The 18566-nt window shown below is 44.7% G+C and overlaps 1 protein-coding gene across 8 annotated transcripts in view; it reads right to left on the bottom strand.

The window, feature by feature from the left end:
• The window catches only part of Ncald (neurocalcin delta), a 432081-nt gene that overhangs the window by 287213 nt on the left and 126302 nt on the right, over window positions 1–18566 (bottom strand). The gene's annotated exons all lie outside the window — the stretch shown is intronic.

The following is an 18566-nucleotide window of genomic DNA, read 5'->3' on the forward strand; positions in this document are numbered from 1 at the left end:
AAATGTGTGTCACCTCCCCAGAACTAAAAAAAATGTCCTTTCAGACTCAAGACTGATTGAAAGCAGGGACATCTTTTATCATTAGCTTTCAGGGACATAGACATTAAAATGAGTGCCGTGCTCCTCAAAGCAATGGTTTCAGGACCGTCCCAGCACCACTCCCTTCTTTCCAGCAGCTCCTTTTGTTTCCTACAGACTCGAAACTCTGAAGTTGCCTTCAGCAGAGTAGCCTTGCTGGTCCCTTTCCAGAACGATCATTTGGAGCCAAGTGTGATGTTGAGAAGTGCATCCTTTTGTGTCACATGTGAGAAAAACGAAGTCCCCAGTCTGGTCCTTACTCCTACCTCCAGCTCTGCTGGTTGCCACATACGCCCCCTACTGTTTCTCCATCTTTTGCACTCAAAATCTCATTGTTCTCTGGCCCAGTAGCACCACTCTGGTTCCCTGGGCTACTCAAGCCCCCCTGCCTGATGGAATATCAGAGCCTGATCCATACAGAAATCATTCTATCTTTCCTCCAAGCCCTACCTCATAGTTCAATGCTTCAGTGGAGTTCTCTTCAGGTCCTGAGCTGTTCAGTGGCCAAGAACAGTGATATGGAAGTCCAGACCACAGGACAGGGCTAAAGAGAAGTCCTGAATCCACCGACAGCCTCATTGCCTGACTCTAGATCCTCCTCTGCTGTGTGTCCAGTGTGGTGATCCCAGGGCAAGCTCACATTCCTGCCTCTCAGTTCCCTCCAAGGTAACGGCTACTTCTAAGTTTTATTTTCTGAGATTACAAGAAGCACGAGGAGAGTGCCCTGTAAATGTTTGTCTAATAGAGTCCAAGGCCCTTGTGTCTCGGCAGGGTAACCAGGAATGCGTATTCAACCTTTTTTCATCTCAGTTTCTTTACTTTAAAACAAGAGTAAGAAAAGTATCATCAACTTCCAATTATTAGAATTAAAGAAAATAAGGTGTGTAACTTGCTTATTGTATAATGTACATAGAACCTTGTATATTAGAGAATTTCAACAAAATGGTATGCTTAGTTAGATGTGGTGGCACGTACCTGTAATCAAGGGTACCTGGAATGTCGAAGTGGGGGGGAGGGGTCAAGAGTTCAAAAGCCAGCCTTGGCTACAAAGTAAACTCACAGCCAATCTGAGCTAAATGTGACTCTGTCTCAAAAAATAACAGCAAGGACAACAACAAAAAGGGTATGTTAAAAAAATTAGTAGCTTCTTCTGAGCTCGGGAACACATTGTTCTTGCCTCTATTATAACATATATCAATCACTGGGGAGTCCCCGGAGAGAGACACTGTGTTGGTATTTCTTCTTCTTTTATAGTAAAGTCATTATAGCCAGCATGTGAAATGGGACGTGGAACTAAAGCAAAAGCCACAGCTTGTAAAAGTGTACAATGACTCGTAACACAGACAACTGCTCAAACCACAGAAGGTGGGATGAACTAAGATCAGACACAGCACTAGCTCACTCAGACCCATGACTCTTAGTATGACTGCATTACAGCCTGCATGACTCTGCTCCGTTCTGCATCCTAAAGACAAGACCTTTGATTATTCCAGAAACTTCTTAGTCTGTAAATTCTGACCAGTCACAGACAAAGAACTGCCTGTGATCCTGGACACTCTGCCCATGTTCCTCCTAATGTCACATCATTCCAGGACAGACATCTTTTGATCCTGCAACATGGTAACAAACCCGTGTTTGTCTATGATGAGGGGCTCCTCATTGTCTTTCTTGGTGGGACCTTACTTGTCATATATGCCAAGAGTTTGATACAGTACCAGGTAGTAGGTTGACATCCATGAAAGTGTTCCTTAAATCAAGACTGAGGTGGTGCAAAATTGTTATAACCTGCAAATCCTTAAAAGAACTCTAGTTAAAAAAATATCAGAGTCCCATTGGGCCAACTGGGGGGCACCATGTATGTGATTTTCTAAGCTATTCACCCTATCAGTTTCATGGGCTACAATATATAATAAAGACTAGAAACCTGATTGGTCCTGTGTGTTTCCAGCTAACAAGTGCAATGCCTGTTATCCAGGAAATCACAAGCTGAAGAAGAACACAGTGTAGAGCCAGCAAGGTGACACAGTCACCTTCCTACAGCACCTCCCACAGGGTCTTGCTCACAACATGTGCAAACAGAAACTTCTGTTGATCTCATTCTGTCAACTGTCACTGTGAAGCGACTGAACATGTTTAAAAAGAGACACAGCCTGATCCATGTGGTGTCCAGGAAGACTATTGGTGGCAGGAGCCAGGGCACCCTGTGACAGGCAAGCTGACTAGAGGCTAGCTTTATTGCTCAGGCCGAGGGAGGGACTCTGGCTACAGAGCTAACAGAAAGAAGGGAAATGGGTCTTCTCTAAAGGACTAAGGAAGACAATATGATGTCCAACTGACCCTGAGGGATGCAAAAGGCAATAGAATTCAAGCTGTGCTGTGATTGCCACCAACTAACATAGGAAGCCACCTTGAAAGCAAGCAAAAGGCACTGTAAAAGTCAGGAGCATCTATATATCACAGCCAACGCCGGAAGTCAAGGGCTTCAGACTCTTGGGTCACGGGCAGCCTATAGCGTGCTGTGGTAAGACCAAAACGACAACAAAGGTAACGATGTTTGCTTAAAATAGGAAACGGTGAGTCACTTATTAAATCTTGGGAAGCAGTGACAATCCTTTTGTAACGTGTGCTAGACAGATTTTTTTTTAGCTTTGTTTAAAATTTCAACTAAATTCATTTAAGCAATGAGAGTCAAAGACCCTGGTCTGGCTCGCTGACCAGTAGAGTGACTCACTCATGAGATTATGACCATATTTTGACCTTTTAGCTCAGTATTTTCCTGCATGGCTAAAAATGAAGATACACCAGATATCCTTCCTGGGCTAAGGAACAATAAAAGCACAGTTTGGCCTAATAAGATTCTACATAAATGTACAACGTGAATAAATAGTATTTTAATGAACATGATTTTTGCTTTCAGGAACTTTAAATAAAGGGAGCTTTGACCAAGAACCTAACACCAATACGGAAAGGAAGCACTGAGTTATTTAGAATAAACATATCACAGTATCACAGTAGAGTAGGTGGCAAGCAGACACTAAGGCTTCCCAGAGATCATCTAGGAAGAAAAGGGAAATGCTATATGAACTCCTTTTCCTGGAGGTGCGTTGCCCATGTGTCACCCATTGAACCCAAGGTTAAAGAAGAAATCTTCCGGGGGGGTTGGGGATTTAGTTCAGTGGTAGAGCGCTTGCCTAGGAAGCACAAGGCCCTGGGTTCGAAATCTTCCGGCCCCTTCCCTGAAATTGCCACGCTAACTATTTCTGTGTCCCTGAGCCTTAGGCCTGAAGGTCTACAGCAATCTTGGAACCAGGTTTTGTGTGAGTTGCCATAAACATTTAAGGTCGCTCTGTGTTTGTTTTCAAATAACCTGCCACTAGGGTAAGAGAAAACACAATATTTTCCCCAGAAGTCTTTCCATGGCTGCAGCATTTGGGTCCATTTTCATTAAATATTTCATGCACAAACAATCAACGGGCAACTGGAAGTGATTATTTAGTAATTACATTTAGCTCTAACAGAGCCAACCCATTAGGGCAATAACACACAGGCCGTGATGGCCATTTTAACTCTGAAATTGCCAGTTAGGGTAACTGCTGTCTTGAGGGCAGGGTTCCAGAAATAAATGACCTCCATAGTGCTGAAGGATGATATGTTTCTCAACATTCTAAGAGGCTAATCAACTCAAGGACATGGGTGTTTACAAACTATAACCTCAACAGGCTAGGGGAAGAGTAATTCATTTTAAAACTCTAAAACTGTTCTTTAAAGACTTAATTTGCTCATTAGTTTAATACATCTAGATTGGATTTCCTCCAAACCTAAATTTATAGTAATCTGGGCCAGTTAGCTGGTATTGGGGGCGGGGGGTTATTCCTTTGCGATGGACCAGTTAGTAGCATCTTGTACACCCCACAGCACATCCCCTGACCGGTATTGCCCACACTCCTTCCTTCTCACTTCTCTGGGGTTTTCCCAAGCAGGGGAGGGCAGACAATGGCTAATGTTCCCCTCGCTCTCCTCACACTGTAGAGTTTGATAACAGCACTATCCCCTCGCCCATGCAGTTTCTGCTGAGTGACCCTTTGCCTGGGATTACAGCCCTTACCAGGCCCCGTTGTTTGTTCTTTCACCGCCCTGAACCAAGATAAAAATGGCTTCCCACTCCTGCTGATTTCCCACCAGAGATGCCTCATTTATTTCTGTGAGCCTGCCCTCAGGTCTGCAGTTGACCTTTCAGTTAACTTTCTTCATTCAAACCTTGAGAAGAAAGCTCCATCTTGCTAAAGACTCAGTGCAACCACGCTCAAAATGAATGCACAAGGGATTCTTTCCAAGAGGAAGATGAGGAGCTAATGCCCAAGACCCATACATATTCGAGATCTGTACTCTGGGAGGGATGGGAGGGAGGTAGCAATGAGTCCACACAGAACCTTCTGTTTGGGGCAACTTTAATGTATTTAATGTCAAAAAAGCAAACACTGGTTGATATTCAGCCTTTTGAGTTCCTACTCCTCATCTGAAACACAGAAACGAAATCTCATCCGCTCATTGCCACTGTCCAAAACCAAAACAGCACAGCATAAAGCAGCAGGGCTGCCAACACCCGGAGAGTCACTCATTGATGTGTCCCCTCCACCCCACACCCCACCCCGAGCAACAAGAGCTCCTTTGGGTTAATTACGGTGCAGTTCAAATAAAGAGCAAATTACATTTCCAGAATCTTTTTGTTCCAAATTTTAACTTGCTCTTGTTGGGAAGAAGTAGCCATCACTTTTTCAAAGCCCAGAGCCAAGTCACAAACTAGGGGAAAAAAGGAAGGAAGGAAGGAAGGAAGGAAGGAAGGAAGAAAGGGAGGGAGGGAGGGAGGGAGGGAGGGAGGGAGGAAGGAAGGAAGGAAGGAAGGAAGAAGGGAGGGAGGAAAGGAAGGAGGGAGGGAGGGAAGGAAGGAGGGGGGAGGGAGGGAGGGAAGGAAGGAAGAAAAGAGGGAGGGAAGGAAGGAGGGAGGGAGGGCACTATTTTATGCAAATGTCTTCAGGTTGTCGATTTCTCTCCAAAAACCTATTATCGATGCCATAACTACCTGAGGTGATGCTTCCTTTTTCAGTCTGGATGTTTGTTTATTTAGCTGGACAGAGCAGTTTTCATGCCATTATACTTGCTGAACCTGCCACATGTTGATAAACTGGACAGTTTCCAAGACTGAATAGGAATGTCTTTAATTTCTTACCTTTCCTTTTGTGCCTGTGACCAGGAAATAAGACGTCTATCCCTGCCTCCTGTTTACTAAAATGGTTTAGGAGATTTAGGTGAGGGAGCGGAAGCCCAGGTCTGCTTTCTCACACACATTTGGACTTCACGCTCCTCACTCTCTAAGGGGCTACTTCTCTAATACACATCTCTGACAACTAACTGCTTGGGCAGTCTCTGCTCCCAGCACGGCTCCAAAGGAGAGTAAATGCTTGTAGAGACCTCCAGGTTGCCTTAACAACCTTCATCTTTTCCCTTCCACCTATCTCCACGGTGTGGTAAACATCACTTTGTTCAATTTTCTCCAGGATGCTCCAATGTGTACAGACGTGCTCTGTTAGGTCCCTGACTGATAAGAGCTGAACTTGGGAAGAGTGCAACGTACTACTCCAAAAGCAGCAGAACTTGTTAAAAGTGAAGAAAATACTGTGCACCCAAGAAAGTTAAGGAGACAGAACAGTTATAGCTCAAGAGACATCTAAGTTTGAACAGAAGGGAGCATTAATAGGAAATCTTCGGAGCAGCCTGAAGCTTGGCACATATATATCATTTACATATATATTTACGATATATATATATATCCACTTACTAGTTTTGATAATATATTGTGTTTTTTGAGATATTAATATTAGAAGCTAGAGAAAGGAAGCTTAGGAGCTCTTTGCACTTTCTTTCAGCTTTTCTGTATATATAAAATTATTTCAAAATGAAATCTTTTCCTTTAAAATTATGTGTATACACATGTAGGCATGTGTCTGCATGTGGGTAAGAGCATGTGAGTTTAGGTGAGCAGAGACCAGAAGAAGGAATCAGATCCCCTGGAGCTGGAGTTACAGGCAGTTGTGAGCTGCCCAATGTGGGTGCTGGGAACTGAACTCAGGTCCTCTGCAAGAGCGTACGTTCTCCTAACTGCTGAGTGATCTCTCCAGGCCCCCCTCCCCCCAATAAAATCTTATTAAAGAAAAATAGGATTTCAGCTCCTGAGTTAGAGCTTCAGTAGTTGGTCCTTCATTGAATATTTTGAAAAATGTGGTCCTACTGAACTCAGAAAATATTAACCCAGGTTGGGATAAAGATGGAAGCAATAATTTATCAATGCTAAATGCTACATAATTACTTGACTTTTTAAAGAAGACAGAACTGAAACTATGTCAAAGTTCATCTTCTCTTCCAATTAACTAGAATGATTCATCCTTCAACCAGTCGCTGGATTTAGTTTCTTACATTAAAAGAAAAAACAAAGAAGAGAAACCTTGAAAAATGCTGGCTATTGTTTGTCGGGTGTGGCAAACAGATGGAGCATGCAAAGGCAGGGGTGGAGTGTGCAGAGGCAGGGGTGGGGAGTGCAGAGGCAGGGGTGGGGAGTGCAGAGGCAGGGGTGGGGAGTGCAGAGAAAGAGGTGGGGTGTGCAGAGGCAGGGGTGGGGAGTGCAGAGGCAGGGGTGGAGAGTGCAGAGGCAGGGGTGGAGTGTGCAGAGGCAGGGGTGGGGTGTGCAGAGGCAGGGGTGGAGTGTGCAGAGGCAGGGGTGGAGTGTGCAGAGGCAGGGGTGGAGAGTGCAGAGAAAGAGGTGGGGTGTGCAGAGGCAGGGGTGGAGTGTGCAGAGGCAGGGGTGGAGAGTGCAGGGGCAGGGGTGGAGTGTGCAGAGGCAGGGGTGGAGTGTGCAGAGAAAGAGGTGGGGTGTGCAGAGGCAGGGGTGGGGAGTGCAGAGGCAGGGGTGGAGTGTGCAGAGGCAGGGGTGGAGAGTGCAGAGGCAGGGGTGGGGAGTGCAGAGAAAGAGGTGGGGTGTGCAGAGGCAGGGGTGGGGAGTGCAGAGGCAGGGGTGGAGAGTGCAGAGGCAGGGGTGGGGAGTGCAGAGAAAGAGGTGGGGTGTGCAGAGGCAGGGGTGGGGAGTGCAGAGGCAGGGGTGGAGAGTGCAGAGGCAGGGGTGGGGTGTGCAGAGGCAGGGGTGGGGAGTGCAGAGGCAGGGTGGAGTGTGCAGAGAAAGAGGTGGGGTGTGCAGAGGCAGGGGTGGGGAGTGCAGAGGCAGGGGTGGAGAGTGCAGAGGCAGGGGTGGAGTGTGCAGAGGCAGGGGTGGGGAGTGCAGAGGCAGGGGTGGAGTGTGCAGAGGCAGGGGTGGAGTGTGCAGAGGCAGAGGTGGAGTGTGCAGAGGTAGGGGTGGGGAGTGCAGAGGCAGGGGTGGGGAGTGCAAAGGCAGGGGTGGGGAGGGCAGAGGTAGAGGTGGAGCATGGAGTGCTGGTATTACTTTTATTCTTTCTCTCCTTTTTCCTTTTTCCTTTCTTTCTATTTGGAGACAAGGTGTGGTTTGAATGAGAATGGCCCCATAGACTCATAGATTTAAATACCTGGTTACCTAGGAGGGACACTATTTGAAAGAATTAAGAGGTGTGGCTTTGTTGGAAAGTGAACATAGGAGTGGAAAGTGAGATACAAGCCTTTCCTATGGGTCCCTTGATCCTTTCATCTGAAGGGGGCAGGGCCTGAAAACAAACAAACAAAACTCTCCAGTCTCTGCCTCCAGGAGGTTATTACCCCCCTCGTAGTTCAAATAACAGTGGTTTTAAAAGTGCTTGCCATAGCCAACTGGTACATGAACGCACACAATAGAAATTACTGGCTTAAACGGTCCCTGACTCCTAACTCTAAGGCAAAAAGCTTGTGGTCCCGAGCCTTGCAATGCAGCAGACGTTTCAAACAATGAGAATTTATAAGAGCCCAATCCTTTCAATAATTTAGTTAGAAATTAATGAAAATTAGATTAACATCAAAGAATTATTTCACTAAAAATAAGAACAGTTTACTCTTGCTTCTGTGCGAGAACATGTTATACATTAGCTCAAGTAGCGAGGGCCGGGAAAAGCTAACAGCGTTGGGAATGCCATGCGGGAGGATGCCGAGATGAAGCTGGAGCTTCAACGCAGCTGGCATGGAAGGTAAATGCTTGCGATCGAGCACACGGGTGAGCACCAAGGTTAATAAACTGTCCTTGTGCTGCAGATTCTCGTTAAAGTCAATTTTTGAGGCTCTTGTCAATAAAAATGATCGGCTAATAAATTTGCTCATCTGCTTCACAATGTCAGCCAGCTTATCGTCCATCCCGTCGGACTGCGTTCCTAACCGGAAATATACATGAGAAATCTGCAAAAACAAAGAACTCCACAGAAGGGAGTAGGTGCTCAGAGAGAACAAGGATCTGTCTTTCTCTCCTGGGCAGACTCATTTTCGCTCCGGAATAAACAGGGTGGCTCGATTGCTTTAACCTCTCCCGGCAATGTAAAAGGATCTCCTAGCCGGGGTCACTCCCCTTCTATTTTATTCAGAAAGAAGCTTTCAGATGAGAGATGAAAGAAAAGCTGCCGCCAGTCAATGCAAAGTCCACAAGCCGCCGAACAGTTTTTGGCAGAAATATTAAAAAGAATTATTCTACAGAGGAGTCCTGTAAGTCAGTCTCACTGCCTCGGATAAATACTGTTTCTATTCTTGACCGCTGAGGTGGAGAATGCTCCTTCAAAGCAGTTTACCGCCTCTGTGTCTGGAGAAGTCGATGAGCTTCCAGAGGCTGTCTTTGGATACCATGGTAACCGCATGATTCGGGTCAAGTCTATCATGTCTAGGGGACAGTTAAAGAGATTTCAAAACATTACCTGAGAAAATAAGCACTGAGGACACATGCTCCTGGCAGGATAAACTGGACACGGGATACACTCATGTCTAGACCCTTGGGTCCCCAGCACCTGAGAGCTACAGTGAGATGCCACACTATCTCAAAGGACGCACGCTTGCTTATGACAATTATAAAACACATAAGCACTGGGAGAGATGCTTCAGGGTTAAGAGCACTTGCTCCTACAGAAGAGCCATGTTGGATTCCCACAAGGCTCACAACCATCTGTAACTCCAGTTCTAGGGAATCCTGTACCCTCTGCAGACTTACGCAGACACTGCATGAGCATCATACACAAACATAAAATAAAGCTTAAAAATACTTTGGAAGAATGTTTCAGGCCTGAAGAAGTGCCTCAATAGTTAAAAGTACATCCTATTCTTCCAAAGGACCTGAGTTAGGTCCTTACATCCACATTGGGCAGTCTATACTCAGGATCCAGAGGGATCCTCTCCTTTGGCTTCCATAGACACCTCACTCATGTGCACGTACACACGCAGGAACAGAATGAATGAATGAATGAATGAATGAATAGAATTTCTTCAATTAAAAATACACAATGCATATACAGCATGTCATCACAGATGTTGGACTTCTATATTCAATTTTTAATGTAATTTTTTCTCAGTTTTTGCTTTGGCTTTAGTTGTGGAAGTCTTTTGTGAGTGTGCTAGGCACAGCAATAGACACAGTAGTTCAAGCTGCTCGCTCCCACAGGCCTTCAAATGAGAAAGGATGGCTCGGCTTTACTGCTGCTGCAAAGGCTTAGCAGGCATGAACCTCCCCTAACCTCCCAGGGTGAGAGCACACCCTTTGCACACCCTTTTCACACCCCTTCTCTTGAAAGCACTGAGGGAAGCGTGTCACACATGCTACAGACTTCCTCTTCTGTGTAGTGTGTCGGGGTGAGTTAATACTACCATAAGGTCACTTCACAAATCACACAGAGCCCAACATGCACCTGAACATATGCACATACGTCAAGAATCTTGATCATTGAAATTGATTTTCACAAATCCCACGAACGAGACAAACTGCCCCAGCCTTTGTCACATTCAGGAAGAGAGAGCATCTTCCTGAAGCAGGCTGCCTGGCCTTGTGTTTTCTCTAAGCTGAGGAAGCAAAGCCAGACACCCATTCCTCTTGCTTCTGTGCTTATTGGTTTCGTGGAGTGCATGGACTCTACTTGCCCCTCCCCCAACCCGTGTCCTTTAACCATGTTCTCTACTTCAGACCAACCCTTTCTTCCTCTGGAATTCTTAAGGTCAAATCCTCAGTCAATTCTGCACTCTTTGTTCTCTGCTCCAATGTTGAAAATTCCAGAAAAGAACAGGCACCCTCCCAGACACCATGGAGGAAATCAGGAGAGACCACTTGTAAAGGTTAACTTTGGGAACAGGGACCATCTGTTCGCATTGTTAACTGTAGGCTACCCCAGCAAGCTTGATCAACTTTTGATGCCAGGAGTTAATTCCAGAAATAGGGGAAGGGAAGGGTTAACGCACACGTGACAATCTCATCTTCTGAAATTCTCAGACCTAGTTTATGTGCAGGTACACACATGAGCTGCACACATGCTAGTCTGAAATAAAGCATTCAAATAAAGTAGCTATGAATAGGGTGCTTCCCCTCTAACGGCTGGTAAAAGGTACTCCGGTAAAATTTACTAACCAAAATTATGAAACCCTGAAAACGTACATGTTTTCTAATTTAAGACTCTTCCTCTCAATTAAGTTGGTATTGATGCCATGATAGACTGTATGGGAAACCATCATTAACGCTTCCCCCAGGAGGAACCAAGCGTAGATCATGTCTGAAGAAAAGAAGATTCCCTTGCTAGATACAAAAGCAAGTACCAAATGACCCTGCGATCTCTCATTTCCCAAAGAACGAAGTGAGCACTCCATCAGGTCACGGCCACTGTGAGGTGTGACATTGTCATGAACTGTTGCCTGCATGGGTGCCCGTGATGGAGGCACGGGGACATGAAATGTTCTCCCGTTGACCCACAACAAACCTCCTCAGAGCTGGCTGTGGACCGCTATTCTGGCAGCAGATTGTGGCACAGGCTGCCAGCCTCAAGCCGGCTTGGCAGGAATGAACCCAACGTCGCCTGAAACTGCTACAGATGTAATAATATCTGACAAGAGGATGATTGGACAGTGCACAATGCTATTTCCTCTAATTAAGGAACTCTCGAGAAAAACCCAAAATAGACACAAAGCTCTGTCAGCAAAGCAATCAGTGGTGACAATTATCTTTCGACTTAAACTCTGCGCTGAGCCTCTGTGGGGAGCTGGACTAGCTGCTAGGAATTTACAAATCAGCATGCAGCAGAAGTCAGGGATGACAAGGACACAGGCTGGGGGCGGGGTGCAGAACCTGCTGCTTACTAGCGGTGAGCATCTCTTCACCTGAGGGGAACAGCAGCAGGCAGGCTGCTGGAGGAGCTGCTGCCCAGTCGGAGGGTGTGTGAGTGTATGTGTGTAAGAGTAGGACTGTGTGAGAGTTGTTTGTGTGAGTGTATGTATATGTGTAAATGCAGGTGTGTGTGTGTGTGTGTGTGTGTGTTAGAAAACTTTGAAGAAGAATCAAATGAAGAATCCTACAGTAACTTGACGTCCACTCCCCCGTGGCCTGGGGTGTTTACTCATCCTGAATCACTATGTCTTTACCTGGAGCCGTTCTTCACAGTCTTTAACATCTTTAACAAGCAGAGCGAGCCCACTCCTTTATGCGGGTACCACATGACTTGTCCCTCTATTGACCTCCATAAGAGATTATAGTATAGATTATACTAGGAGTTCATGAGAAACAGGAGTTGGGAAGTTTACATAAAGCAACAAATATGATTCAGTCATCATAATACATAATTATCAAATCATAGCTATCCATACAGACAGGGAGACCTTATATACATAGATATAGATGATATAGATATATAATGGCTGTCATTAGGAGGTTCAGTACCTTTCCTTCCCAACATTGCTGCCTGTGTTCAGAACTAATAGTAAGTGTGTCTTCTTGAAATCCTCTTCCCAGTCATTGCACTAATTGGGTTCTCAAGGAAGCAACTCCTGAAACTGCCCAGACTGCACAAGGACACGTGCCAACAAGTTTGGGCATCCTCCTTTTTTTCCCATTTCTTGTCTCAGTCACGTGTAGTTTTCTTTTCCATGAAAGATTCCAGTAGTAAAGATCACAGAAGAGTTGACCTGGCCGAGCCTCCACACAACTAAAGCTCATTCTCCATTCTCTTAATAAAGCTTGTATGTAGCCCATGTTGGTCTGATGTCTATGTCCAGCTCCACATGAACAGCAAAGCCAGACCTGACGGCCACTGCAGGAAGAATACACTTACCTTAGAGATGAAGCTCATCAGTCTCTCCTGCAGCTAAGAGAGACCGCTGAGATTAAGCAGAGATCATTGGTCCATGCAGCTAGCCTAAGTCTTTACCTGAACTAACATAGCTATCACTGTGACACATGGACTGGGTTTTTCTCTGTCTACTTGTTTAGAATAGACATGATGGTGCCAAACTGAACAAAATACATTAAACTGACTTAATGGTAATTGCTAGAACTACATGACTTCAGGTCTTTGACTGAGAGGGGCATGGGCTGAAAACCTTAGTACACACTAAAGAAAGACAAGAAGAAATAGGTTCAATGGAATTCAGCTTTTAGGGCCTGCTCTTTTCTGCCATCAATGGGGGAAATGCATATAAAATAGAAAGCTGAGATAACTACAAAATCAATCTTTATCGAAAATTAAGAAAATAACAGTTGGTGAGCACATCCCTACCATTATATGACAAGACTCAAAGTCAGGAAGATTTGAGAGCCGGGAACCCTTTGCAAGATTCTTGGCAGAAACATGGGTTCCCCTTGCTAGCGCCCTGTCTTTGTGCCAGGTTTTAAAGCATCAGATGCAGCTTTACACAGGAATCTTGACCAGAGTGGAGAGAAAGGTAGAACCACTCTTAGGAGGTGAGATGCTCATCTCTTTATCTATCTGTGCTACTGTAACACAATGCCATATTCATGTTAGCTTATGAAAAAGAACCATTCCTCACAAGTGAATGTAGACATGAGCACTTTTAATCTCAGCACTCTGAAAACAGAGGTAGAAAGATCTCCATGAGCTCAAGGCCAGTTCTTTTTTTTTCTTTCTTTTTTTTTTTTTTTTTCAGAGCTGAGGACCGAACCCAGGGCCTTGGGCTTGCTAGGCAAGCATTCTACCTCTGAGCTAAATCCCCAACCTCAAGGCCAGTTCTATATAGTAAACTACAGGCCAGGCAGGGCTACACAGGGAGACTGTCTTAAAACTAAACAAGAGTAGGCATTTCTCACAACTCTAAGAATGAAATGTCCTTAAATGAGCCTCCACACAATTAAAGCTCATTCTCCAATCTAACATCACTCGTTGTAAAGCTAGTGCGTGAAACACTATCAGATTTAGTGGTTGGTGGTTCAGAAGCAGTCCTTCAGTGGGCAAATGAACTCCCCTGGCTTCCTTTCAAAAGGCACTAAGTTCATCTGTGAGGGCTTTGCTGTGCTCCAGTTATCTCCCAGCACTCCTACCTCTAGCCTTGCCCCTTCACAATTGGGTCTCAGCACATGGCATTTGGGGTAACACAGAGATGCAGACTACATGAGTAGGCTTATCCTAGAGGAAAGAGCTGAGCTTTTGATAGCTAGAGGGACAAAGCTCAAAGAACAATGGGAAATAAGAAGCTTTAAACATGTCCACTGGTGATAATTGTTCAGTTAGAGTGCATAAGCTGACTGTGAAATGAATTTAAATGTCTTAATTCTGTGCCTTAGGCCCCGGGGTATTCTCACATAGAGTTACCTTCACAATATTTTGATATGAACTATTTTAATCTTATTATCAGAAGTACATGCGACTATTAAAAAATAGAAATAGTGATTATGTAAAATACTGCTCCTCAAACATTCAAGTGCTTAAGAACCACTCTCATTAATCTTGTGAAATGAGGATTCATTAAGTCTGAGGTGGGATCTGCAGTGCTGCATCTCCTTTTTAAGTTTCATGTTGTGAACCCTTCACCACACTTAAAAGGGACCTTATGAATGCTGGGAAGTGCCCTACTATTATGCTATGTACAATTCAGCCCATGCTTCTGTATTTCTAATGGGCTTTCAGGTATTTGGGTGGCCCCAGAATAGCCACTTACTGGAGTGAACTGATGTGGCAAACATGGAGCAGTGGTGGCTCATGCTACAATTAATCCCAGCACTGGAGAGACTCAGATATGATTACCCTTGGCCTGTGCTAAACAGTGAGTTCTGGGATACACATGAAACCCTGTGTCAAAAATAAACAAACAAGGGAGAGAAGGAGTCAGGAAATATGTTGGGGAGCTAAGGCAATCACTCCCCAAATGGCCTTACATCATTCAGCTGTGTCTGGAATTGGGACAACACACCTCTTAGCTCAGCAATCATTAAAAATCCTTCCTCAGGACTTTTCATTTCACAAGGCTCTTCTGTGGAGCTGGGATCTGTAGTGTCTGTTCTGTTGCCTCATTCTTCACTATTTTCACTTGTCTCTTTCATTGTCTCCTTGATTCTTTCTTTCTTTAACAAAAACATTTCTGGTTGGGGAAAGTACCCCTTTCTTTTTCCTTACCCCAAGCTGAGGAATAACCTCTCTATCATGCCCCTTCCACTGTAGGCATGAATTTCCTGGGTGTAAACAACCTAGACTGTCAAATAGCACAACTCAGGAAAAGAATAAGATTTGAACCTTCAGTTTGCCTATTAAGCTTTAGGTTGTGATTTTTATTATTGGTTTCTTGTGATTCAAGCTTTGTTCTTTTCTGATCGGCATTTTTAGCTACCACCAAATTTTTCCTTTAATTCAAGTGATCCTTTAAATGTTATAAAATAGATGTATGATATGGAAAGTCATGGTAAATATCATTCTTATAATCAATAAAGTTATGCCTCAATTCAAGCCCATCAGAAGGCAGTGATCACAAGGCATTTATAAGAATTAACATACAAGGGTTGGGGATTTAGCTCAGCGGTAGAGCACTTGCCTAGGAAGCGCAAGGCCCTGGGTTCGGTCCCCAGCTCCGGAAAAAAAAAAGACTCAAAGAAAGGGATAAAAGCAAGCACAGACAGAGCACTCCAGTGGGTGCTGGGATCTAGACAAGGATCAGATGGGAATTCCAGAAATAGAACGCAACATCACATGTGAGAGAGTTTGCTCAGCACATACCTGTGTTCCAGTATTTCCCAGGCAGGGCCAGAATTGCCAGCTCAATGCCAGTCTGGGCTAATTAGTGAGTCGTCATAAGAAAGAAATAAAAACGCCTTAGAATTAATGAATCATGAATTCAAAAAGGGTCTTCAAAGATCAAAAGAAAAAGAATGCGATGTCTCATTCCTCCTTTCTTTTTCTCTTCTCTTCCTCCCTGTCCCTTCTCTCTGTTGAGACAAAACCTACTTAATTCATGTAGACCTGAACTCAATCCTACTGCTTCAGCCTCCTAAACACTGGAATTATAGGCCGGAACCACCACACCCAACTGAGTTTCTTCTTTCTTTTTCTTTTTCTTTTATTTGTCCCATTAAAAGATTTTAAGATAGTTTTTAAATTTTTATTGTGTTTTATGTGTATGGGTGTTTTGCATGCATGTGTGTCTATTCACCACATACATGTCTGGTATCTTCATGGACAAGAAGAAAGTGTCAGATATCCTGGAACTGGAGATTGGAATTATAGAAAATTGTGAGCTGCCATTGGTTGCTGGGAATGGAACCCAGGTTTTCTGAAAGAACAGTTAGTGCTTTTAACCACTGAGCTATCTCTCCAGCTCTTAATATAGTGTGTGTGTGTGTGTGTGTGTGTGTGTGTGTGTGTGTGTATGTATTCATGGTGAGTTTCCTAATCTTAAGTACTTCATGATCTCAAGATTTCATTTGTGAACATTCAACCATTGTTTGAAAAATGAAAGGGAACTGGGAAGAGGTAGGTAGATCACTAGGACTAATATTCTCTACATAGTGAGTTCCAGGAGAGAGAGAGAGAGAGAGAGAGAGAGAGAGACACAGAGACACAGAGACACAGAGACACAGAGACACAGAGACACAGAGACACAGAGACACAGAGACACAGAGACACAGAGACACAGAGAGAGAGAATAACAAACAGACAGACAGATGGACAGACGGAGACAAAGGCCGTTAGTCTTCTCTGTGACTCCATTTCCTTTTCTGTGTTACAGACATATGGGATTAGGTGACATATTTTTTCTCAGAGCCCCAGCAAGAAAGAAATGACATGCTTAGATCAAGGCTTTAATGAAGGGGATTGTTTACAAGGTGTATAAATGTGCTGTTGGGGGGTTGGGGATTTAGCTCAGTGGTAGAGCGCTTGCCTAGCAAGCGCAAAGCCCTGGGTTCTGTCCCCAGCTCCGGAAAAAAAGAAAAAAAAATGTGCTGTTGGAACTTCCTGCTGGAACTTCAATACTCATGATCATTTGGGACAGAATTAAGTTCTGCTACACAAGAAGAAATGTCTGAATGTTTACTGAAGACCCAAGGAAGTCTATCAGAATGTGGCTTCACCTCACGTGATATGCTTTGTACATGGTCTCTTCTGTCTCAGTGTGCAGAGTTCACCGTCTCTTTGATGTAGCTTGCAGTCACCTCTCACTCAGTCACACAGCTTGGATGGCAGTGCTCACTTGCTGCTTCAGAAACAAGTAAGCAAACACATTGTGATAAATGACCCTGGTTTTCTCTCACTGAACCCTGACCAATGTAGTGGCATTCTGTTATGAGCTAGTAGAGATTTGAATGAGAAATGTCCTTGTGGGCTCCTGTATCTGAAGACTTGATCACCAGTGGGTACTGTTTGGTAGCATCGTATAGAACCTTCAGTGAAGTCTTGCTGGAGGAAGGATTCCTGAGGGGCAAGCCTCCAGGGTTTATAGCCTTGCCCCACTTCCTGTCCTTTCTCTGCTTTCTGTGTGTGGGTGAGAAAGTGATCAGCCAGCCTCCAACTTCTGCCACTGTGCTGTCCTTGCCTGGTGCCATAACATCCCCACAAGTGGTGACTTTACCCCTCAGGAAGTCAAAAGAAACCCTTTCTTCCTTACATCGCTTTTATCAGTTTGTTTTATCACAGCAACAGAGAAGGAACTATTCCAGAAAGTGTTGTTCATTTCTTCTCTTGACAGCCCAAACTCTCAACACTCACTGTGGTTATCAATTTGATGGGATCTAGAATCATCGGAGAGATAAGCTTCTGGGCATGTCTGTGAGGAGCTGTGTAGATCGGGTTATGCTCTGGGTCTGTCTGTGAGGAGCTGTGTAGAACGGGTTATACTCTGAGCCTGTCTGTGAGAAGGTGTAGAGATTTGGTTATGCTCTGGGCATGTCTGTGAGGAGCTGTGTAGATTAGGTCCGTGCAGGGTTATTGTGAGGCTAATTGATGAAAAGACCCACTCACTACAGGCTCCACCATTCTGGCGGCTAGGATCCCAAATGGATATAAGCATAAAGTAAACTGAGCACAGGCATTCACCTTCTTCTACAGATACATCGAGGGCACTGCCTCAAGCTCTTACCACCATGACGTTGTCACCATAATGAGCTGTAACCTGGAGCATGAAGCAAAATAGACTCTTTCTTCCTTATATTACTTTGCTCCAGAATGTTTAAATCACAGCAAAAGGAAACTGGTTGCTATATCTTCTGACCCAGTGCCTTCCCTTTTTCTGGAAGCAAGATCTTACAAAACCAGTGGTCACTGCCTCAAAACCCAGCTCTAATGAAGAATGAAGAAAAGACTCTTGAGTTGCAAGCCAGGCCCTTAGCATCTCAGAACATAAACGAGAAAATCTGGATTCATACTTCCCTCCCCTGTCCTTGCAAATGCATCCTGGCTCACCAGCCTCCTTCGTCCATGTGCATACACATCCTGACCAGAATGATGACTCTCTGAAATAGGAGGATGGAGAGAAAGTTTTAATCTCTCCATAGACATTCTAATCTCTCCACAGACAGTGTATCTCCCAATCCTTTCTCACAAATCCAAGATGGTGAAGGGTAAGTGCCTGAGGGTAAGACAAACCCATCCCTCATCTCACACACACCTCCTTTTAAAGCTCCCATTCCTTCCCCCGACTGAGCTGCTGCCCCAACTGTCACTTGTTCATGAGTGTCTTCTCTCCAGTGCCAGCCAAGACTCATGGACGTTCAGGAGTTACTGAACCACACAGGTCCAGGAAAGTATAAGCCTTGTAATTTGAAGATTCAAGGATCCTTTATAAAGTTTGCCTTACACACATAACTGCTTCCGAGGGAGCTCGGTCCATTGACAGCATTGAACAAACTGGCGTCTGTCCTAGGCATCCGCTATGTCCTGAATTTAAAGGTGATGCTTGCTTGCTGGAACCATTATACTGATGTCCAACTAGGAGCAAGGCCATTAGAGAGATGTCACGCTGGGCTGTGAAAGGCTCTCAGAATAGTGGGGAGTCATGCTGGGGTAGAACGAAAACCCATCTGGAAAGAAGCAAAACTAAGTTTCCACAGAAAA

The sequence above is a fragment of the Rattus norvegicus genome, chromosome 7 (assembly GCF_036323735.1).
Source record: "Rattus norvegicus strain BN/NHsdMcwi chromosome 7, GRCr8, whole genome shotgun sequence".
Classification (NCBI taxonomy): Eukaryota; Metazoa; Chordata; class Mammalia; order Rodentia; family Muridae; genus Rattus; species Rattus norvegicus.